Source organism: Chiloscyllium plagiosum, unplaced genomic scaffold (assembly GCF_037043375.1).
Source record: "Chiloscyllium plagiosum isolate Xiang-an unplaced genomic scaffold, Cpla_swu_hap1 HiC_scaffold_36, whole genome shotgun sequence".
Classification (NCBI taxonomy): domain Eukaryota; kingdom Metazoa; phylum Chordata; class Chondrichthyes; order Orectolobiformes; family Hemiscylliidae; genus Chiloscyllium; species Chiloscyllium plagiosum.
In genome coordinates, this window is record NW_028270174.1 from 49,908,148 (window position 1) to 49,932,847 (window position 24,700).

The following is a 24,700-nucleotide window of genomic DNA, read 5'->3' on the forward strand; positions in this document are numbered from 1 at the left end:
CTCATCTAACTGCAGTGCTGGTCCCATCCAACTGCAGGGCTGGTCCCATCTAACTGCAATGTTGGTCCCATCCAACTGCAGTGCTGGTCCCATCCAACTGCAATGTTGGTATCATCCAACTGCAGTGCTGGTCCCATCCAACTGCAATGTTGGTATCATCCAACTGCAGTGCTGGTCCCATCCCACTGCAGTGGTGGTCTCATCTAACTGCAGTGCTGGTCTCATTCAACTGCAGTTCTGGTGTCATCTAACTGCAGTGCTGGACTCATCCAACTGCAGTGCTGGTCCCATCTAACTGCTGTGCTGGTCCCATCTAACTGCAGTGATGGTCCCAGCTAACTGCAGTGCTGGTCACATCCAACTGCAGTGCTGGTCCCATCTAACTGCAAATTTGGTCCCATCCAACTGCAGTGCTGGTCCCATCCAACTGCAGTGCTGGTCCCATCCAACTGCAATGTTGGTCCCATCCAACTGCAGTGCTTGTCTCATCCTACACCAGTTCTGGTCCCATCCAACTGCAGTGCTGGTCTCATCCAACTGCAGTGCTGGTCCCATCTAACTGCTGTGCTGGTCCCATCTAACTGCAGTGATGGTCCCAGCTAACTGCAGTGCTGGTCACATCCAACTGCAGTTCTGGTGTCATCTAACTGCAGTGCTCGTTCCATCTAACTGCAGTGCTGGTCACATCCAACTGCAGTTCTGGTGTCATCTAACTGCAGTGCTGGTCCCATCCCACTGCAGTGCTGGTCGCATCTAACTGCAGTGCTGGTCTCATCCAACAGCAGTGCTGGTCCCAGCTAACTGCAGTGCTGGTCTCATCTAACTGCAGTGCTGGTCCCATCCAACTGCAGGGCTGGTCCCATCTAACTGCAATGTTGGTCCCATCCAACTGCAGTGCTGGTCCCATCCAACTGCAATGTTGGTATCATCCAACTGCAGTGCTGGTCCCATCCAACTGCAATGTTGGTATCATCCAACTGCAGTGCTGGTCCCATCCCACTGCAGTGGTGGTCTCATCTAACTGCAGTGCTGGTCTCATTCAACTGCAGTTCTGGTGTCATCTAACTGCAGTGCTGGACTCATCCAACTGCAGTGCTGGTCCCATCTAACTGCTGTGCTGGTCCCATCTAACTGCAGTGATGGTCCCAGCTAACTGCAGTGCTGGTCACATCCAACTGCAGTTCTGGTGTCATCTAACTGCAGTGCTCGTCCCATCTAACTGCAGTGCTGGTCACATCCAACTGCAGTTCTGGTATCATCTAACTGCAGTGCTGGTCCCATCTAACTGCAGTAATGGTCCCAGCTAACTGCAGTGCTGGTCTCATCTAACTGCAGTGCTGGTCCCATCCAACTGCAGGGCTGGTCCCATCTAACTGCAATGTTGGTCCCATCCAACTGCAGTGCTGGTCCCATCCAACTGCAATTTTGGTCCCATCCAACTGCAGTGCTGGTCCCATCCAACTGCAATGTTGGTATCATCCAACTGCAGTGCTGGTCCTATCCCACTGCAGTGGTGGTCTCATCCAACTGCAGTGCTGCTCCCATCCAACTGCAGTGCTGCTCCCATCCCACTGCAGTGCTGCTCCCATCCAACTGCAGTGCTGGTCTCATCTAACTGCAGTGCTGGTCTCATCCAACTGCAGTGCTGGTCTCATCTAACTGCAGTGCTGGTCTCATCAAACTGCATTGCTGGTCTCACACAACTGCAGTGCTGGTTCCATCCAACTGCAGTGCTGGTCCCATCCAACTGCAGTGCTGGTCCCATCCATCTGTACTGCTGGTCGCATCCAACTGCAGTGCTGGTCCCATCCAACTGCAGTGCTGGTCCCATCCAACTGCAGTGCTGGTCCCATCTAACTGCAAATTTGGTCCCATCCAACTGCAGTGCTGGTCCCATCCAACTGCAGTGCTGGTCCCATCCAACTGCAATGTTGGTCCCATCCAACTGCAGTGCTGGTCCCATCTAACTGCAGTGCTGGTCTCATCTACCTGCTGTGCTGGTCCCATCCAACTGCAGTGCTGGTCTCATCTAACTGCAGTGCTTGTCCCATCCAACTGCAGTGCTGGTATCATCTAACTGCAGTGCTGGTCTCATCCCACTGCAGTGCTGGTCTCATCCCACTGCAGTGCTGGTCTCCTCCAACTGCAGTGCTGGTCTCATCCCACTGCAGTGCTGGTCTCCTCCAACTGCAGTGCTGGTCTCATCCCACTGCAGTGCTGGTCTCATCTAACTGCAGTGCTGGTCTCATCCCACTGCAGTGCTGGTCTCCTCCAACTGCAGTGCTGGTCCCATCCAACTGCAGTGCTGGTCTCATCCAACTGCAGTGCTGGTCGCATCCAACTGCAGTGCTGGTCCCATCCCACTGCAGTGCTGGTCTTATCCAACTGCAGGGCTGGTCAGATCCAACTGCCGTGCAGGTCTCATCCAACTGCAGTGCTGGTCTCATCCAACGGCAGTGCTGGTCTCATCCAACTGCAGTGATGGTCCCATCTAACTGCAGTGATGGTCCCATCTAACTGCAGTGATGGTCCCAGCTAACTGCAGTGCTGCTCCCATCCAACTGCAGTGCTGGTCCCATCTAACTGCAGTGCTGGTCTCATCCAACTGCAGTTCTGGTGTCATCTAACTGCAGTGCTGGTCTCATCTAACTGCAGTGATGGTCCCAGCTAACTGCAGTGCTGGTCTCATCTAACTGCAGTTCTGGTGTCATCTAACTGCAGTGCTGGTCCCAGCTAACTGCAGTGATGGTCCCATCTAACTGCAGTGATGGTCCCATCTAACTGCAGTGATGGTCCCAGCTAACTGCAGTGCTGCTCCCATCCAACTGCAGTGTTGGTCCCATCTAACTGCAGTGCTGGTCTCATTCAACTGCAGTTCTGGTGTCATCTAACTGCAGTGCTGGACGCATCCAACTGCAGTGCTGGTCCCATCTAACTGCTGTGCTGGTCCCATCTAACTGCAGTGATGGTCCCAGCTAACTGCAGTGCTGGTCACATCCAACTGCAGTTCTGGTGTCATCTAACTGCAGTGCTCGTTCCATCTAACTGCAGTGCTGGTCACATCCAACTGCAGTTCTGGTGTCATCTAACTGCAGTGCTGGTCCCATCCCACTGCAGTGCTGGTCGCATCTAACTGCAGTGCTGCTCTCATCCAACAGCAGTGCTGGTCCCAGCTAACTGCAGTGCTGGTCTCATCTAACTGCAGTGCTGGTCCCATCCAACTGCAGGGCTGGTCCCATCTAACTGCAATGTTGGTCCCATCCAACTGCAGTGCTGGTCCCATCCAACTGCAATGTTGGTATCATCCAACTGCAGTGCTGGTCCCATCCAACTGCAATGTTGGTATCATCCAACTGCAGTGCTGGTCCCATCACACTGCAGTGGTGGTCTCATCCAACTGCAGTGCTGCTCCCATCCAACTGCAGTGCTGCTCCCATCCCACTGCAGTGCTGCTCCCATCCAACTGCAGTGCTGGTCTCATCTAACTGCAGTACTGGTCTCATCCAACTGCAGTGCTGGTCTCATCTAACTGCAGTGCTGGTCTCATCAAACTGCAGTGCTGGTCTCACCCAACTGCAGTGCTGGTTCCATCCAACTGCAGTGCTGGTCCCATCCAACTGTACTGCTGGTCGCATCCAACTGCAGTGCTGGTCCCATCCAACTGCAGTGCTGGTCCCATCCAACTGCAGTGCTGGTCCCATCTAACTGCAAATTTGGTCCCATCCAACTGCAGTGCTGGTCCCATCCAACTGCAGTGCTGGTCCCATCCAACTGCAATGTTGGTCCCATCCAACTGCAGTGCTTGTCTCATCCAACACCAGTTCTGGTCCCATCCAACTGCAGTGCTGGTCTCATCTAACTGCTGTGCTGGTCCCATCCAACTGCAGTGCTGGTCTCATCTAACTGCAGTGCTTGTCCCATCCAACTGCAGTGCTGGTATCATCTAACTGCAGTGCTGGTCTCATCTAACTGCAGTGCTGGTCTCATCCCACTGCAGTGCTGGTCTCCTCCAACTGCAGTGCTGGTCCCATCCAACAGCAGTGCTGGTCTCATCCAACTGCAGTGCTCGTCTCATCCAACTGCAGTGCTGGTCCCATCCAACTGCAGTGCTGGTCCCATCGAACTGCAGTGCTGGTCCCATCCAACTGCAGTGCTGGTCTCATCTAACTGCAGTGCTGGTCTCATCCAACTGCAGTGCTGGTCTCATCCAACTGCAGTGCTGGTCACATCCCACTGCAGTACTGTTCCCATCCAACTGCAGTGCTGGTCTCATCCAACTGCTGTGCTGGTCCCATCCAACTGCAGTGCTGGTCTCATCCAACTGCAGTGCTGGTCCCATCCAACTGCAGTGCTGTTCCCATCCAACTGCAGTGCTGGTCCTATCTAACTGCAGTGCTGGTCCCATCCAACTGCAGTGTTGGTCCTATCTTACTGCAGTGCTGGTCACATCCAACGGCAGTGCTGGTCTCATCCAACTGCAGAGCTGGTCTCATCCAACTGCTGTGCTGGTCACATCCCACTGCAGTACTGTTCCCATCTAACTGCAGTGCTTGTCCCATCCAACTGCAGTGCTGGTATCATCTAACTGCAGTGCTGGTCTCATCTAACTGCAGTGCTGGTCTCATCCAACTGCAGTGCTGGTCCCATCCAACTGCAGTGCTGGTCCCATGCAACTGCAGTGCTGGTCTCATCCAACTGCAGTGCTAGTCTCATCCAACTGCAGTGCTGGTCCCATCCAACTGCAGTGCTGGTCCCATCGAACTGCAGTGCTGGTCCCATCCAACTGCAGTTCTGGTCTCATCTAACTGCAGTGCTGGTCTCATCCAACTGCAGTGCTGGTCTCATCCAACTGCAGTGCTGGTCACATCCCACTGCAGTACTGTTCCCATCCAACTGCAGTGCTGGTCTAATCCAACTGCTGTGCTGGTCCCATCCAACTGCAGTGCTGGTCTCATCCAACTGCAGTGCTGGTCCCATCCAACTGCAGTTCTGTTCCCATCCAACTGCAGTGCTGGTCCTATCTAACTGCAGTGCTGGTCCCATCCAACTGCAGTGTTGGTCCTATCTTACTGCAGTGCTGGTCACATCCAACGGCAGTGCTGGTCTCATCCAACTGCAGAGCTGGTCTCATCCAACTGCTGTGCTGGTCACATCCCACTGCAGTACTGTTCCCATCCAACTGCAGTGCTGGTCTCATCCAACTGCAGTGATGGTCTCCTCCAACTGCAGTGCTGGTCCCATCCAACTGCAGTGCTGGTCTCATCAAACTGCAGTGCTGGTCCCATCCAACTGCAGTGCTGGTCCCATCCAACTGCAGTGCTGGTCTCATCTAACTGCAGTGCTGGTCTCATCCAACTGCAGTGCTGGTCTCATCCAACTGCAGTGCTGGTCACATCCCACTGCTTTACTGTACCCATCCAACTGCAGTGCTGGTCTCATCCAGCTGCAGTGCTGGTCCCATCCAACTGCAGTGCTGGTCTCATCCAACTGCAGTGCTGGTCCCATCCAACTGCAGTGCTGTTCCCATCCAACTGCAGTGCTGGTCCTATCTAACTGCAGTGCTGGTTCCATCCAACTGCAGTGTTGCTCCTATCTAACTGCAGTGCTGGTCACATCCAACGGCAGTGCTCTTCTCATCCAACTGCAGTGATGGTCCCATCTAACTGCAGTGATGGTCCCATCTAACTGCAGTGATGGTCCCAGCTAACTGCAGTGCTGCTCCCATCCAACTGCACTGCTGGTCCCATCTAACTGCAGTGCTGGTCTCATCCAACTGCAGTTCTGGTGTCATCTAACTGCAGTGCTGGACTCATCTAACTGCAGTGATGGTCCCATCTAACTGCAGTGCTGGTCTCATCAAAATGCAGTGCTGCTCCCATCCAACTGCAGTGCTGGTCCCATCTAACTGCTGTGCTGGTCCCATCTAACTGCAGTGCTGGTCACATCCAACAGCAGTTCTGGTGTCATCTAACTGCAGTGCTGGTCCCATCTAACTGCAGTAATGGTCCCATTTAACTGGAGTGCTGGTCTCATCCAACAGCAGTGCTGGTCCCAGCTAACTGCAGTGCTGGTCTCATCTAACTGCAGTGCTGGTCCGATCCAACTGCAGGGCTGGTCCCATCTCACTGCAATGTTGGTCCCATCCAACTGCAGTGCTGGTCCCATCCAACTGCAATGTTGGTATCATCCAACTGCAGTGCTGGTCCCATCCCACTGCAGTGGTGGTCTCATCCAACTGCAGTGCTGCTCCCATCCAACTGCAGTGCAGGCCCCATCCCACTGCAGTGCTGCTCCCATCCAACTGCAGTGCTGGTCTCATCTAACTGCAGTGCTGGTCTCATCCAACTGCAGTGCTGGTCTCATCTAACTGCAGTGCTGGTCTCATCAAACTGCAGTGCTGGTCTTACCCAACTGCAGTGCTGGTTCCATCCAACTGCAGTGCTGGTCCCATCCAACTGCAGTGATGGTCCCATCCAACTGTACTGCTGGTCGCATCCAACTGCAGTGCTGGTCCCATCCAACTGCAGTGCTGGTCCCATCCAACTGCAGTGCTGGTCCCATCCAACTGCAGTGCTGGTCCCATCCAACTGTACTGCTGGTCGCATCCAACTGCAGTGCTGGTCCCATCCAACTGCAGTGCTGGTCCCATCCAACTGCAGTGCTGGTCCCAGCTAACTGCAAATTTGGTCCCATCCAACTGCAGTGCTGGTCCCATCCAACTGCAGTGCTGGTCCCATCCAACTGCAGTGCTGGTCTCATCTAACTGCAGTGCTTGTCCCATCCAACTGCAGTGCTGGTATCATCTAACTGCAGTGCTGGTCTCATCTAACTGCAGTGCTGGTCTCATCCCACTGCAGTGCTGGTCTTCTCCAACTGCAGTGCTGGTGCCATCCAACTGCAGTGCTGGTCTCATCCAACTGCAGTGCTGGTCTCATCCAACTGCAGTGCTGGTCCCATCCAACTGCAGTGCTGGTCCCATCGAACTGCAGTGCTGGTCCAATCCAACTGCAGTGCTGGTCTCATCTAACTGCAGTGCTGGTCTCATTCAACTGCAGTGCTGGTCTCATCCAACTGCAGTACTGTTCCCATCCAACTGCAGTGCTGGTCTCATCCAACTGCAGTGCTAGTCCCATCTAACTGCAGTGCTGCTCTCATCCAACTGCAGTGCTGGTCGCATCCAACTGCAGTGCTGTTCCCATCCAACTGCAGTGCTGGTCCCATCCAACTGCAGTGCTGGTCCCATCTAACTGCAAATTTGGTCCCATCCAACTGCAGTGCTGGTCCCATCTAACTGCAGTGCTGGTCCCATCCCACTGCAGTGCTGGTCGCATCTAACTGCAGTGCTGGTCTCATCCAACAGCAGTGCTGGTCCCAGCTAACTGCAGTGCTGGTCTCATCTAACTGCAGTGCTGGTCCCATCCAACTGCAGGGCTGGTCCCATCTAACTGCAATGTTGGTCCAATCCAACTGCAGTGCTGGTCCCATCCAATTGCAATGTTGGTATCATCCAACTGCAGTGCTGGTCCCATCCAACTGCAATGTTGGTATCATCCAACTGCAGTGCTGGTCCCATCCCACTGCAGTGGTGGTCTCATCCAACTGCAGTGCTGCTCCCATCCAACTGCAGTGCTGCTCCCATCCCACTGCAGTGCTGCTCCCATCCAACTGCAGTGCTGGTCTCATCTAACTGCAGTGCTGGTCTCATCCAACTGCAGTGCTGGTCTCATCTAACTGCAGTGCTGGTCTCATCAAACTGCAGTGCTGGTCTCACCCAACTGCAGTGCTGGTTCCATCCAACTGCAGTGCTGGTCCCATCCAACTGCAGTGCTGGTCCCATCCAACTGTACTGCTGGTCGCATCCAACTGCAGTGCTGGTCCCATCCAACTGCAGTGCTGGTCCCATCCAACTGCAGTGCTGGTCCCATCTAACTGCAAATTTGGTCCCATCCAACTGCAGTGCTGGTCCCATCCAACTGCAGTGCTTGTCTCATCCAACACCAGTTCTGGTCCCATCCAACTGCAGTGCTGGTCTCATCTAACTGCTGTGCTGCTCCCATCCAACTGCAGTGCTGCTCCCATCCCACTGCAGTGCTGCTCCCATCCAACTGCAGTGCTGGTCTCATCTAACTGCAGTGCTGGTCTCATCCAACTGCAGTGCTGGTCTCATCTAACTGCAGTGCTGGTCTCATCAAACTGCAGTGCTGGTCTCACCCAACTGCAGTGCTGGTTCCATCCAACTGCAGTGCTGGTCCCATCCAACTGCAGTGCTGGTCCCATCCAACTGTACTGCTGGTCGCATCCAACTGCAGTGCTGGTCCCATCCAACTGCAGTGCTGGTCCCATCCAACTGCAGTGCTGGTCCCATCTAACTGCAAATTTGGTCCCATCCAACTGCAGTGCTGGTCCCATCCAACTGCAGTGCTTGTCTCATCCAACACCAGTTCTGGTCCCATCCAACTGCAGTGCTGGTCTCATCTAACTGCTGTGCTGGTCCCATCCAACTGCAGTGCTGGTCTCATCTAACTGCAGTGCTTGTCCCATCCAACTGCAGTGCTGGTATCATCTAACTGCAGTGCTGGTCTCATCTAACTGCAGTGCTGGTCTCATCCCACTGCAGTGCTGGTCTCCTCCAACTGCAGTGCTGGTCCCATCCAACTGCAGTGCTGGTCTCATCCAACTGCAGTGCTGGTCTCATCCAACTGCAGTGCTGGTCCCATCCAACTGCAGTGCTGGTCCCATCGAACTGCAGTGCTGGTCCCATCCAACTGCAGTGCTGGTCTCATCTAACTGCAGTGCTGGTCTCATCCAACTGCAGTGCTGGTCCCATCCAACTGCAGTGCTGTTCCCATCCAACTGCAGTGCTGGTCCTATCTAACTGCAGTGCTGGTTCCATCCAACTGCAGTGTTGCTCCTATCTAACTGCAGTGCTGGTCACATCCAACGGCAGTGCTCTTCTCATCCAACTGCAGTGATGGTCCCATCTAACTGCAGTGATGGTCGCATCTAACTGCAGTGATGCTCCCATCCAACTGCACTGCTGGTCCCATCTAACTGCAGTGCTGGTCTCATCCAACTGCAGTTCTGGTGTCATCTAACTGCAGTGCTGGACTCATCTAACTGCAGTGATGGTCCCATCTAACTGCAGTGCTGGTCTCATCAAAATGCAGTGCTGCTCCCATCCAACTGCAGTGCTGGTCCCATCTAACTGCTGTGCTGGTCCCATCTAACTGCAGTGATGGTCCCAGCTAACTGCAGTGCTGGTCACATACAACTGCAGTTCTGGTGTCATCTAACTGCAGTGCTGGTCCCATCTAACTGCAGTAATGGTCCCATCTAACTGCAGTGCTGGTCACATCCAACTGCAGTTCTGGTCTCATCTAACTGCAGTGCTGGTCCCATCTAACTGCAGTAATGGTCCCATTTAACTGGAGTGCTGGTCTCATCCAACAGCAGTGCTGGTCCCAGCTAACTGCAGTGCTGGTCTCATCTAACTGCAGTGCTGGTCCCATCCAACTGCAGGGCTGGTCCCATCTCACTGCAATGTTGGTCCCATCCAACTGCAGTGCTGGTCCCATCCAACTGCAATGTTGGTATCATCCAACTGCAGTGCTGGTCCCATCCCACTGCAGTGGTGGTCTCATCCAACTGCAGTGCTGCTCCCATCCAACTGCAGTGCAGGCCCCATCCCACTGCAGTGCTGCTCCCATCCAACTGCAGTGCTGGTCTCATCTAACTGCAGTGCTGGTCTCATCCAACTGCAGTGCTGGTCTCATCTAACTGCAGTGCTGGTCTCATCAAACTGCAGTGCTGGTCTTACCCAACTGCAGTGCTGGTTCCATCCAACTGCAGTGCTGGTCCCATCCAACTGCAGTGATGGTCCCATCCAACTGTACTGCTGGTCGCATCCAACTGCAGTGCTGGTCCCATCCAACTGCAGTGCTGGTCCCATCCAACTGCAGTGCTGGTCCCATCCAACTGCAGTGCTGGTCCCATCCAACTGTACTGCTGGTCGCATCCAACTGCAGTGCTGGTCCCATCCAACTGCAGTGCTGGTCCCATCCAACTGCAGTGCTGGTCCCATCTAACTGCAAATTTGGTCCCATCCAACTGCAGTGCTGGTCCCATCCAACTGCAGTGCTGGTCCCATCCAACTGCAGTGCTGGTCTCATCTAACTGCAGTGCTTGTCCCATCCAACTGCAGTGCTGGTATCATCTAACTGCAGTGCTGGTCTCATCTAACTGCAGTGCTGGTCTCATCCCACTGCAGTGCTGGTCCCATCCAACTGCAGTGCTGGTCCCATCGAACTGCAGTGCTGGTCCAATCCAACTGCAGTGCTGGTCTCATCTAACTGCAGTGCTGGTCTCATTCAACTGCAGTGCTGGTCTCATCCAACTGCAGTACTGTTCCCATCCAACTGCAGTGCTGGTCTCATCCAACTGCAGTGCTAGTCCCATCTAACTGCAGTGCTGCTCTCATCCAACTGCAGTGCTGGTCGCATCCAACTGCAGTGCTGTTCCCATCCAACTGCAGTGCTGGTCCCATCCAACTGCAGTGCTGGTCCCATCTAACTGCAAATTTGGTCCCATCCAACTGCAGTGCTGGTCCCATCTAACTGCAGTGCTGGTCCCATCCCACTGCAGTGCTGGTCGCATCTAACTGCAGTGCTGGTCTCATCCAACAGCAGTGCTGGTCCCAGCTAACTGCAGTGCTGGTCTCATCTAACTGCAGTGCTGGTCCCATCCAACTGCAGGGCTGGTCCCATCTAACTGCAATGTTGGTCCCATCCAACTGCAGTGCTGGTCCCATCCAACTGCAATGTTGGTATCATCCAACTGCAGTGCTGGTCCCATCCAACTGCAATGTTGGTATCATCCAACTGCAGTGCTGGTCCCATCCCACTGCAGTGGTGGTCTCATCCAACTGCAGTGCTGCTCCCATCCAACTGCAGTGCTGCTCCCATCCCACTGCAGTGCTGCTCCCATCCAACTGCAGTGCTGGTCTCATCTAACTGCAGTGCTGGTCTCATCCAACTGCAGTGCTGGTCTCATCTAACTGCAGTGCTGGTCTCATCAAACTGCAGTGCTGGTCTCACCCAACTGCAGTGCTGGTTCCATCCAACTGCAGTGCTGGTCCCATCCAACTGTACTGCTGGTCGCATCCAACTGCAGTGCTGGTCCCATCCAACTGCAGTGCTGGTCCCATCCAACTGCAGTGCTGGTCCCATCTAACTGCAAATTTGGTCCCATCCAACTGCAGTGCTGGTCCCATCCAACTGCAGTGCTGGTCCCATCCAACTGCAATGTTGGTCCCATCCAACTGCAGTGCTTGTCTCATCCAACACCAGTTCTGGTCCCATCCAACTGCAGTGCTGGTCTCATCTAACTGCTGTGCTGGTCCCATCCAACTGCAGTGCTGGTCTCATCTAACTGCAGTGCTTGTCCCCTCCAACTGCAGTCCTGGTATCATCTAACTGCAGTGCTGGTCTCATCTAACTGCAGTGCTGGTCTCATCCCACTGCAGTGCTGGTCTCCTCCAACTGCAGTGCTGGTCCCATCCAACTGCAGTGCTGGTCTCATCCAACTGCAGTGCTAGTCTCATCCAACTGCAGTGCTGGTCCCATCCAACTGCAGTGCTGGTCCCATTGAACTGCAGTGCTGGTCCCATCCAACTGCAGTGCTGGTCTCATCTAACTGCAGTGCTGGTCTCATCCAACTGCAGTGCTGGTCCCATCCAACTGCAGTGCTGGTCACATCCCACTGCAGTACTGTTCCCATCCAACTGCAGTGCTGGTCTCATCCAACTGCTGTGCTGGTCCCATCCAACTGCAGTGCTGGTCTCATCCAACTGCAGTGCTGGTCCCATCCAACTGCAGTGCTGTTCCCATCCAACTGCAGTGCTGGTCCTATCTAACTGCAGTGCTGGTCCCATCCAACTGCAGTGTTGGTCCTATCTTACTGCAGTGCTGGTCACATCCAACGGCAGTGCTGGTCTCATCCAACTGCAGAGCTGGTCTCATCCAACTGCTGTGCTGGTCACATCCCACTGCAGTACTGTTCCCATCTAACTGCAGTGCTTGTCCCATCCAACTGCAGTGCTGGTATCATCTAACTGCAGTGCTGGTCTCATCTAACTGCAGTGCTGGTCTCATCCCACTGCAGTGCTGGTCTCCTCCAACTGCAGTGCTGGTCCCATGCAACTGCAGTGCTGGTCTCATCCAACTGCAGTGCTAGTCTCATCCAACTGCAGTGCTGGTCCCATCCAACTGCAGTGCTGGTCCCATCGAACTGCAGTGCTGGTCCCATCCAACTGCAGTGCTGGTCTCATCTAACTGCAGTGCTGGTCTCATCCAACTGCAGTGCTGGTCTCATCCAACTGCAGTGCTGGTCACATCCCACTGCAGTACTGTTCCCATCCAACTGCAGGGCTGGTCTCATCCAACTGCTGTGCTGGTCCCATCCAACTGCAGTGCTGGTCTCATCCAACTGCAGTGCTGGTCCCATCCAACTGCAGTGCTGTTCCCATCCAACTGCAGTGCTGGTCCTATCTAACTGCAGTGCTGGTCCCATCCAACTGCAGTGTTGGTCCTATCTTACTGCAGTGCTGGTCACATCCAACGGCAGTGCTGGTCTCATCCAACTGCAGAGCTGGTCTCATCCAACTGCTGTGCTGGTCACATCCCACTGCAGTACTGTTCCCATCCAACTGCAGTGCTGGTCTCATCCAACTGCAGTGATGGTCTCCTCCAACTGCAGTGCTGGTCCCATCCAACTGCAGTGCTGGTCTCATCCAACTGCAGTGCTGGTCCCATCCAACTGCAGTGCTGGTCCCATCCAACTGCAGTGCTGGTCTCATCTAACTGCAGTGCTGGTCTCATCCAACTGCAGTGCTGGTCTCATCCAACTGCAGTGCTGGTCACATCCCACTGCTTTACTGTACCCATCCAACTGCAGTGCTGGTCTCATCCAACTGCAGTGCTGGTCCCATCCAACTGCAGTGCTGGTCTCATCCAACTGCAGTGCTGGTCCCATCCAACTGCAGTGCTGTTCCCATCCAACTGCAGTGCTGGTCCTATCTAACTGCAGTGCTGGTTCCATCCAACTGCAGTGTTGCTCCTATCTAACTGCAGTGCTGGTCACATCCAACGGCAGTGCTCTTCTCATCCAACTGCAGTGATGGTCCCATCTAACTGCAGTGATGGTCCCATCTAACTGCAGTGATGGTCCCAGCTAACTGCAGTGCTGCTCCCATCCAACTGCACTGCTGGTCCCATCTAACTGCAGTGCTGGTCTCATCTAACTGCAGTGATGGTCCCATCTAACTGCAGTGCTGGTCTCATCAAAATGCAGTGCTGCTCCCATCCAACTGCAGTGCTGGTCCCATCTAACTGCTGTGCTGGTCCCATCTAACTGCAGTGATGGTCCCAGCTAACTGCAGTGCTGGTCACATACAACTGCAGTTCTGGTGTCATCTAACTGCAGTGCTGGTCCCATCTATCTGCAGTGCTGGTCACATCCAACAGCAGTTCTGGTGTCATCTAACTGCAGTGCTGGTCCCATCTAACTGCAGTAATGGTCCCATTTAACTGGAGTGCTGGTCTCATCCAACAGCAGTGCTGGTCCCAGCTAACTGCAGTGCTGGTCTCATCTAACTGCAGTGCTGGTCCGATCCAACTGCAGGGCTGGTCCCATCTCACTGCAATGTTGGTCCCATCCAACTGCAGTGCTGGTCCCATCCAACTGCAATGTTGGTATCATCCAACTGCAGTGCTGGTCCCATCCCACTGCAGTGGTGGTCTCATCCAACTGCAGTGCTGCTCCCATCCAACTGCAGTGCAGGCCCCATCCCACTGCAGTGCTGCTCCCATCCAACTGCAGTGCTGGTCTCATCTAACTGCAGTGCTGGTCTCATCCAACTGCAGTGCTGGTCTCATCTAACTGCAGTGCTGGTCTCATCAAACTGCAGTGCTGGTCTTACCCAACTGCAGTGCTGGTTCCATCCAACTGCAGTGCTGGTCCCATCCAACTGCAGTGATGGTCCCATCCAACTGTACTGCTGGTCGCATCCAACTGCAGTGCTGGTCCCATCCAACTGCAGTGCTGGTCCCATCCAACTGCAGTGCTGGTCCCATCCAACTGCAGTGCTGGTCCCATCCAACTGTACTGCTGGTCGCATCCAACTGCAGTGCTGGTCCCATCCAACTGCAGTGCTGGTCCCATCCAACTGCAGTGCTGGTCCCATCTAACTGCAAATTTGGTGCCATCCAACTGCAGTGCTGGTCCCATCCAACTGCAGTGCTGGTCCCATCCAACTGCAGTGCTGGTCTCATCTAACTGCAGTGCTTGTCCCATCCAACTGCAGTGCTGGTATCATCTAACTGCAGTGCTGGTCTCATCTAACTGCAGTGCTGGTCTCATCCCACTGCAGTGCTGGTCTCCTCCAACTGCAGTGCTGGTGCCATCCAACTGCAGTGCTGGTCTCATCCAACTGCAGTGCTGGTCTCATCCAACTGCAGTGCTGGTCCCATCCAACTGCAGTGCTGGTCCCATCGAACTGCAGTGCTGGTCCAATCCAACTGCAGTGCTGGTCTCATCTAACTGCAGTGCTGGTCTCATTCAACTGCAGTGCTGGTCTCATCCAACTGCAGTACTGTTCCCATCCAACTGCAGTGCTGGTCTCATCCAACTGCAGTGCTAGTCCCATCTAACTGCAGTGCTGCTCTCATCCAACTGCAGTGCTGGTCGCATCCAACTGCAGTGCTGTTCCCATCCAACTGCAGTGCTGGTCCTATCTAACTGCAGTGCTGGTCCCATCCAACTGCAGTTTTGGTCCTATCTAACTGCAGTGCTGGTCACATCCAACTGCAGTGCTGGTCTCATCCAACTGCAGTGCTGGTCTCATCCCACTGCAGTGCTGGTCCCATCACACAGCAGTGCTGCTCCCATCCAACTGCAGTGCTGGTCCCATCCAACTGCAGTGCTGGTCTCATCTAACTGCAGTGCTGGTCTCATCCAACTGAAGTGCTGGTCTCATCCCACTGCAGTGCTGGTCTCATCCCACTGCAGTGCTGGTCTCATCCCACTGCAGTGCTGGTCTTATCCAACTGCAGTGCTGGTCCCATCCAACTGCAGTGCTGGTCCCATCCAACTGCAGTGCTGGTCCCATCTAACTGCAGTGCTGGTCTCATCCAACTGCAGTGCTGGTCCCATCGAACTGCAGTGCTGGTCCCAATCCAACTGCAGTGCTGGTCTCATCCAACTGCAGTGCTGGTCTCATCCAACTGAAGTGCTGGTCCCATCCAACTGCAGTGCTGGTCCCATCCAACTGCAGTGCTGGTCTCATCCAACTGCAGTGCTGGTCCCATCCAACTGCAGTGCTGGTCCCATCCAACTGCAGTGCTGGTCCCATCCAACTGCAGTTCTGGTCCCATCTAACTGCAGTGCTGGTCCCATCCCACTGCAGTGCTGGCCCCATCCAACTGCAGTGCTGGTCTCATCCAACTGAAGTGCTGCTCCCATCCAACTGCAGTGCTGGTCTCATCCAACTGCAGTGATGGTCCCATCCAACTGCAGTGCTGGTCCCATCCATCTGCAATGCTGGTCTCATCCAACTGAAGTGCTGATCCCATCCAATCGCAGTGCTGGTCCCATCCCACTGCAGTGCTGGTCCCATCTAACTGCAGTGCTGGTTCAATCTAACTGCAGTGCTGGTCACATCCAACTGCAGTGCTGGTCACATCCAACTACAGTGCTGGTCCCATCTAACTGCAGTGCTGGTCCCATCTAACTGCAGTGCTGGTCCCATCTAACTGCAGTGCTGCTCCCATCTAACTGCAGTGCTGGTCACATCCAACTGCAGTGCTGGTCACATCCAACTGCATTGCTGGTCACTTCCAACTGTAGTGCTGGTCACATCCAACTGCAGTGCTGGTCGTATCCAACTGCAGTGCTGGTCCCATCTAACTGCAGTGCTGGTCACTTCTAACAGCAGTGCTGGTCACATCCAACTGCAATGCTGGTCACATCCAACTGCAATGCTGGTCACATCCAACAGCAGTGCTGGTCGTATCCAACTGCAGTGCTGGTCCCATCCAACTGCAGTGCTGGTCACATCCAACTACAGTGCTGGTCACATCCAACTGCAGTGCTGGTCTCATCTAACTGCAGTGCTGGTCTCATCAAACTGCATTGCTGGTCTCACCCAACTGCAGTGCTGGTTCCATCCAACTGCAGTGCTGGTGCCATCCAACTGCAGTGCTGGTCCCATCCAACTGTACTGCTGGTCGCATCCAACTGCAGTGCTGGTCCCATCCAACTGCAGTGCTGGTCCCATCCAACTGCAGTGCTGGTCCCATCTAACTGCAAATTTGGTCCCATCCAACTGCAGTGCTGGTCCCATCCAACTGCAGTGCTGGTCCCATCCAACTGCAATGTTGGCCCCATCCAACTGCAGTGCTTGTCTCATCCAACACCAGTTCTGGTCCCATCCAACTGTAGTGCTGGTCTCATCTAACTGCTGTGCTGGTCCCATCCAACTGCAGTGCTGGTCTCATCTAACTGCAGTGCTTGTCCCATCCAACTGCAGTGCTGGTATCATCTAACTGCAGTGCTGGTCTCATCTAACTGCAGTGCTGGTCTCATCCCACTGCAGTGCTGGTCTCCTCCAACTGCAGTGCTGGTCCCATCCAACTGCAGTGCTGGTCTCATCCAACTGCAGTGCTGGTCTCATCCAACTGCAGTGCTGGTCCCATCCCACTGCAGTGCTGGTCTTATCCAACTGCAGGGCTGGTCAGATCCAACTGCCGTGCAGGTCTCATCCAACTGCAGTGCTGGTCTCATCCAACGGCAGTGCTGGTCTCATCCAACTGCAGTGCTGGTCCCAGCTAACTGCAGTGCTGATCTCATCCAACTGCAGTGATGGTCCCATCTAACTGCAGTGATGGTCCCATTTAACTGCAGTGATGGTCCCAGCTAACTGCAGTGCTGGTCACATCCAACTGCAGTTCTGGTGTCATCTATCTGCAGTGCTGGTCCCATCTAACTGCAGTGATGGTCCCATCTAACTGCAGTGATGGTCCCAGCTAACTGCAGTGCTGCTCCCATCCAACTGCAGTGCTGGTCCCTTCTAACTGCAGTGCTGGTCTCATTCAACTGCAGTTCTGGTGTCATCTAACTGCAGTGCTGGACTCATCCAACTGCAGTGCTGGTCCCATCTAACTGCTGTGCTGGTCCCATCTAACTGCAGTGATGGTCCCAGCTAACTGCAGTGCTGGTCACATCCAACTGCAGTTCTGGTGTCATCTAACTGCAGTGCTGGTCCCATCTAACTGCAGTAATGGTCCCAGCTAACTGCAGTGCTGGTCTCATCTAACTGCAGTGCTGGTCCCATCCAACTGCAGGGCTGGTCCCATCTAACTGCAATGTTGGTCCCATCCAACTGCAGTGCTGGTCCCATCCAACTGCAATTTTGGTCCCATCCAACTGCAGTGCTGGTCCCATCCAACTGCAATGTTGGTATCATCCAACCGCAGTGCTGGTCCCATCCCACTGCAGTGGTGGTCTCATCCAACTGCAGTGCTGCTCCCATCCAACTGCAGTGCTGCTCCCATCCCACTGCAGTGCTGCTCCCATCCAACTGCAGTGCTGGTCTCATCTAACTGCAGTGCTGGTCTCATCCAACTGCAGTGCTGGTCTCATCTAACTGCAGTGCTGGTCTCATCAAACTGCATTGCTGGTCTCACCCAACTGCAGTGCTGGTTCCATCCAACTGCAGTGCTGGTCCCATCCAACTGCAGTGCTGGTCCCATCCATCTGTACTGCTGGTCGCATCCAACTGCAGTGCTGGTCCCATCCAACTGCAGTGCTGGTCCCATCCAACTGCAGTGCTGGTCCCATCTAACTGCAAATTTGGTCCCATCCAACTGCAGTGCTGGTCCCATCCAACTGCAGTGCTGGTCCCATCCAACTGCAATGTTGGTCCCATCCAACTGCAGTGCTGGTCCCATCTAACTGCAGTGCTGGTCTCATCTACCTGCTGTGCTGGTCCCATCCAACTGCAGTGCTGGTCTCATCTAACTGCAGTGCTTGTCCCATCCAACTGCAGTGCTGGTATCATCTAACTGCAGTGCTGGTCTCATCCCACTGCAGTGCTGGTCTCCTCCAACTGCAGTGCTGGTCTCATCCCACTGCAGTGCTGGTCTCATCTAACTGCAGTGCTGGTCTCATCCCACTGCAGTGCTGGTCTCCTCCAACTGCAGTGCTGGTCCCATCCAACTGCAGTGCTGGTCTCATCCAACTGCAGTGCTGGTCGCATCCAACTGCAGTGCTGGTCCCATCCCACTGCAGTGCTGGTCTTATCCAACTGCAGGGCTGGTCAGATCCAACTGCCGTGCAGGTCTCATCCAACTGCAGTGCTGGTCTCATCCAACGGCAGTGCTGGTCTCATCCAACTGCAGTGATGGTCCCATCTAACTGCAGTGCTGGTCTCATCTACCTGCTGTGCTGGTCCCATCCAACTGCAGTGCTGGTCTCATCTAACTGCAGTGCTTGTCCCATCCAACTGCAGTGCTGGTATCATCTAACTGCAGTGCTGGTCTCATCCCACTGCAGTGCTGGTCTCCTCCAACTGCAGTGCTGGTCTCATCCCACTGCAGTGCTGGTCTCATCTAACTGCAGTGCTGGTCTCATCCCACTGCAGTGCTGGTCTCCTCCAACTGCAGTGCTGGTCCCATCCAACTGCAGTGCTGGTCTCATCCAACTGCAGTGCTGGTCGCATCCAACTGCAGTGCTGGTCCCATCCCACTGCAGTGCTGGTCTTATCCAACTGCAGTGCTGGTCCCATCCAACTGCAGTGCTGGTCCCATCCAACTGCAGTGCTGGTCCCATCACACAGCAGTGCTGCTCCCATCCAACTGCAGTGCTGGTCCCATCCAACTGCAGTGCTGGTCTCATCTAACTGCAGTGCTGGTCTCATCCAACTGAAGTGCTGGTCTCATCCCACTGCAGTGCTGGTCTCATCCCACTGCAGTGCTGGTCTTATCCAACTGCAGTGCTGGTCCCATCCAACTGCAGTGCTGGTCCCATCCAACTGCAGTGCTGGTCCCATCTAACTGCAGTGCTGGTCTCATCCAACTGCAGTGCTGGTCCCATCGAACTGCAGTGCTGGTCCCAATCCAACTGCAGTGCTGGTCTCATCCAACTGCAGTGCTGGTCTCATCCAACTGAAGTGCTGGTCCCATCCAACTGCAGTGCTGGTCCCATCCAACTGCAGTGCTGGTCTCATCCAACTGCAGTGCTGGTCCCATCCAACTGCAGTGCTGGTCCCATCCAACTGCAGTGCTGGTCCCATCCAACTGCAGTTCTGGTCCCATCTAACTGCAGTGCTGGTCCCATCCCACTGCAGTGCTGGCCCCATCCAACTGCAGTGCTGGTCTCATCCAACTGAAGTGCTGCTCCCATCCAACTGCAGTGCTGGTCTCATCCAACTGCAGTGATGGTCCCATCCAACTGCAGTGCTGGTCCCATCCATCTGCAATGCTGGTCTCATCCAACTGAAGTGCTGATCCCATCCAATCGCAGTGCTGGTCCCATCCCACTGCAGTGCTGGTCCCATCTAACTGCAGTGCTGGTTCAATCTAACTGCAGTGCTGGTCACATCCAACTGCAGTGCTGGTCACATCCAACTACAGTGCTGGTCCCATCTAACTGCAGTGCTGGTCCCATCTAACTGCAGTGCTGGTCCCATCTAACTGCAGTGCTGCTCCCATCTAACTGCAGTGCTGGTCACATCCAACTGCAGTGCTGGTCACATCCAACTGCATTGCTGGTCACTTCCAACTGTAGTGCTGGTCACATCCAACTGCAGTGCTGGTCGTATCCAACTGCAGTGCTGGTCCCATCTAACTGCAGTGCTGGTCACTTCTAACAGCAGTGCTGGTCACATCCAACTGCAATGCTGGTCACATCCAACTGCAATGCTGGTCACATCCAACAGCAGTGCTGGTCATATCCAACTGCAGAGCTGGTCCCATCCAACTGCAGTGCTGGTCACATCCAACTACAGTGCTGGTCACATCCAACTGCAGTGCTGGTCTCATCTAACTGCAGTGCTGGTCTCATCAAACTGCATTGCTGGTCTCACCCAACTGCAGTGCTGGTTCCATCCAACTGCAGTGCTGGTCCCATCCAACTGCAGTGCTGGTCCCATCCAACTGTACTGCTGGTCGCATCCAACTGCAGTGCTGGTCCCATCCAACTGCAGTGCTGGTCCCATCCAACTGCAGTGCTGGTCCCATCTAACTGCAAATTTGGTCCCATCCAACTGCAGTGCTGGTCCCATCCAACTGCAGTGCTGGTCCCATCCAACTGCAATGTTGGCCCCATCCAACTGCAGTGCTTGTCTCATCCAACACCAGTTCTGGTCCCATCCAACTGTAGTGCTGGTCTCATCTAACTGCTGTGCTGGTCCCATCCAACTGCAGTGCTGGTCTCATCTAACTGCAGTGCTTGTCCCATCCAACTGCAGTGCTGGTATCATCTAACTGCAGTGCTGGTCTCATCTAACTGCAGTGCTGGTCTCATCCCACTGCAGTGCTGGTCTCCTCCAACTGCAGTGCTGGTCCCATCCAACTGCAGTGCTGGTCTCATCCAACTGCAGTGCTGGTCTCATCCAACTGCAGTGCTGGTCCCATCCCACTGCAGTGCTGGTCTTATCCAACTGCAGGGCTGGTCAGATCCAACTGCCGTGCAGGTCTCATCCAACTGCAGTGCTGGTCTCATCCAACGGCAGTGCTGGTCTCATCCAACTGCAGTGCTGGTCCCAGCTAACTGCAGTGCTGATCTCATCCAACTGCAGTGATGGTCCCATCTAACTGCAGTGATGGTCCCATTTAACTGCAGTGATGGTCCCAGCTAACTGCAGTGCTGGTCACATCCAACTGCAGTTCTGGTGTCATCTAACTGCAGTGCTGCTCCCATCTAACTGCAGTGATGGTCCCATCTAACTGCAGTGATGGTCCCATCTAACTGCAGTGATGGTCCCAGCTAACTGCAGTGCTGCTCCCATCCAACTGCAGTGCTGGTCCCTTCTAACTGCAGTGCTGGTCTCATTCAACTGCAGTTCTGGTGTCATCTAACTGCAGTGCTGGACTCATCCAACTGCAGTGCTGGTCCCATCTAACTGCTGTGCTGGTCCCATCTAACTGCAGTGATGGTCCCAGCTAACTGCAGTGCTGGTCACATCCAACTGCAGTTCTGGTGTCATCTAACTGCAGTGCTGGTCCCATCTAACTGCAGTAATGGTCCCAGCTAACTGCAGTGCTGGTCTCATCTAACTGCAGTGCTGGTCCCATCCAACTGCAGGGCTGGTCCCATCTAACTGCAATGTTGGTCCCATCCAACTGCAGTGCTGGTCCCATCCAACTGCAATTTTGGTCCCATCCAACTGCAGTGCTGGTCCCATCCAACTGCAATGTTGGTATCATCCAACTGCAGTGCTGGTCCCATCCCACTGCAGTGGTGGTCTCATCCAACTGCAGTGCTGCTCCCATCCAACTGCAGTGCTGCTCCCATCCCACTGCAGTGCTGCTCCCATCCAACTGCAGTGCTGGTCTCATCTAACTGCAGTGCTGGTCTCATCCAACTGCAGTGCTGGTCTCATCTAACTGCAGTGCTGGTCTCATCAAACTGCATTGCTGGTCTCACCCAACTGCAGTGCTGGTTCCATCCAACTGCAGTGCTGGTCCCATCCAACTGCAGTGCTGGTCCCATCCATCTGTACTGCTGGTCGCATCCAACTGCAGTGCTGGTCCCATCCAACTGCAGTGCTGGTCCCATCCAACTGCAGTGCTGGTCCCATCTAACTGCAAATTTGGTCCCATCCAACTGCAGTGCTGGTCCCATCCAACTGCAGTGCTGGTCCCATCCAACTGCAATGTTGGTCCCATCCAACTGCAGTGCTGGTCCCATCTAACTGCAGTGCTGGTCTCATCTACCTGCTGTGCTGGTCCCATCCAACTGCAGTGCTGGTCTCATCTAACTGCAGTGCTTGTCCCATCCAACTGCAGTGCTGGTATCATCTAACTGCAGTGCTGGTCTCATCCCACTGCAGTGCTGGTCTCCTCCAACTGCAGTGCTGGTCTCATCCCACTGCAGTGCTGGTCTCATCTAACTGCAGTGCTGGTCTCATCCCACTGCAGTGCTGGTCTCCTCCAACTGCAGTGCTGGTCCCATCCAACTGCAGTGCTGGTCTCATCCAACTGCAGTGCTGGTCGCATCCAACTGCAGTGCTGGTCCCATCCCACTGCAGTGCTGGTCTTATCCAACTGCAGGGCTGGTCAGATCCAACTGCCGTGCAGGTCTCATCCAACTGCAGTGCTGGTCTCATCCAACGGCAGTGCTGGTCTCATCCAACTGCAGTGATGGTCCCATCTAACTGCAGTGCTGGTCTCATCTACCTGCTGTGCTGGTCCCATCCAACTGCAGTGCTGGTCTCATCTAACTGCAGTGCTTGTCCCATCCAACTGCAGTGCTGGTATCATCTAACTGCAGTGCTGGTCTCATCCCACTGCAGTGCTGGTCTCCTCCAACTGCAGTGCTGGTCTCATCCCACTGCAGTGCTGGTCTCATCTAACTGCAGTGCTGGTCTCATCCCACTGCAGTGCTGGTCTCCTCCAACTGCAGTGCTGGTCCCATCCAACTGCAGTGCTGGTCTCATCCAACTGCAGTGCTGGTCGCATCCAACTGCAGTGCTGGTCCCATCCCACTGCAGTGCTGGTCTTATCCAACTGCAGGGCTGGTCAGATCCAACTGCCGTGCAGGTCTCATCCAACTGCAGTGCTGGTCTCATCCAACGGCAGTGCTGGTCTCATCCAACTGCAGTGATGGTCCCATCTAACTGCAGTGATGGTCCCATCTAACTGCAGTGATGGTCCCAGCTAACTGCAGTGCTGCTCCCATCCAACTGCAGTGCTGGTCCCATCTAACTGCAGTGCTGGTCTCATCCAACTGCAGTTCTGGTGTCATCTAACTGCAGTGCTGGACTCATCTAACTGCAGTGATGGTCCCATCTAACTGCAGTGCTGGTCCCATCTAACTGCAGTGATGGTCCCAGCTAACTGCAGTGCTGGTCTCATCCAACTGCAGTTCTGGTGTCATCTAACTGCAGTGCTGGTCCCGTCTAACTGCAGTGATGGTCCCAGCTAACTGCAGTGATGGTCCCATCTAACTGCAGTGATGGTCTCAGCTAACTGCAGTGCTGCTCCCATCCAACTGCAGTGCTGGTCCCATCTAACTGCAGTGCTGGTCTCATTCAACTGCAGTTCTGGTGTCATCTAACTGCAGTGCTGGACGCATCCAACTGCAGTGCTGGTCCCATCTAACTGCTGTGCTGGTCCCATCTAACTGCAGTGATGGTCCCAGCTAACTGCAGTGCTGGTCACATCCAACTGCAGTTCTGGTGTCATCTAACTGCAGTGCTCGTTCCATCTAACTGCAGTGCTGGTCACATCCAACTGCAGTTCTGGTGTCATCTAACTGCAGTGCTGGTCCCATCCCACTGCAGTGCTGGTCGCATCTAACTGCAGTGCTGCTCTCATCCAACAGCAGTGCTGGTCCCAGCTAACTGCAGTGCTGGTCTCATCTAACTGCAGTGCTGGTCCCATCCAACTGCAGGGCTGGTCCCATCTAACTGCAATGTTGGTCCCATCCAACTGCAGTGCTGGTCCCATCCAACTGCAATGTTGGTATCATCCAACTGCAGTGCTGGTCCCATCCAACTGCAATGTTGGTATCATCCAACTGCAGTGCTGGTCCCATCCCACTGCAGTGGTGGTCTCATCCAACTGCAGTGCTGCTCCCATCCAACTGCAGTGCTGCTCCCATCCCACTGCAGTGCTGCTCCCATCCAACTGCAGTGCTGGTCTCATCTAACTGCAGTGCTGGTCTCATCAAACTGCAGTGCTGGTCTCATCTAACTGCAGTGCTGGTCTCATCAAACTGCAGTGCTGGTCTCACCCAACTGCAGTGCTGGTTCCATCCCACTGCAGTGCTGGTCTCCTCCAACTGCAGTGCTGGTGCCATCCAACTGCAGTGCTGGTCTCATCCAACTGCAGTGCTGGTCTCATCCAACTGCAGTGCTGGTCCCATCCAACTGCAGTGCTGGTCCCATCGAACTGCAGTGCTGGTCCAATCCAACTGCAGTGCTGGTCTCATCTAACTGCAGTGCTGGTCTCATTCAACTGCAGTGCTGGTCTCATCCAACTGCAGTACTGTTCCCATCCAACTGCAGTGCTGGTCTCATCCAACTGCAGTGCTAGTCCCATCTAACTGCAGTGCTGCTCTCATCCAACTGCAGTGCTGTTCGCATCCAACTGCAGTGCTGTTCCCATCCAACTGCAGTGCTGGTCCTATCTAACTGCAGTGCTGGTCCCATCCAACTGCAGTTTTGGTCCTATCTAACTGCAGTGCTGGTCACATCCAACTGCACTGCTGGTCTCATCCAACTGCAGTGCTGGTCTCATCCCACTGCAGTGCTGATCCCATCCCACTGCAGTGCTGCTCCCATCCAACTGCAGTGCTGGTCCCATCCAACTGCAGTGCTGGTCTCATCTAACTGCAGTGCTGGTCTCATCCAACTGAAGTGCTGGTCTCATCCCACTGCAGTGCTGGTCTGATCCAACTGCAGTGCTGGTCTCATCTAACTGCA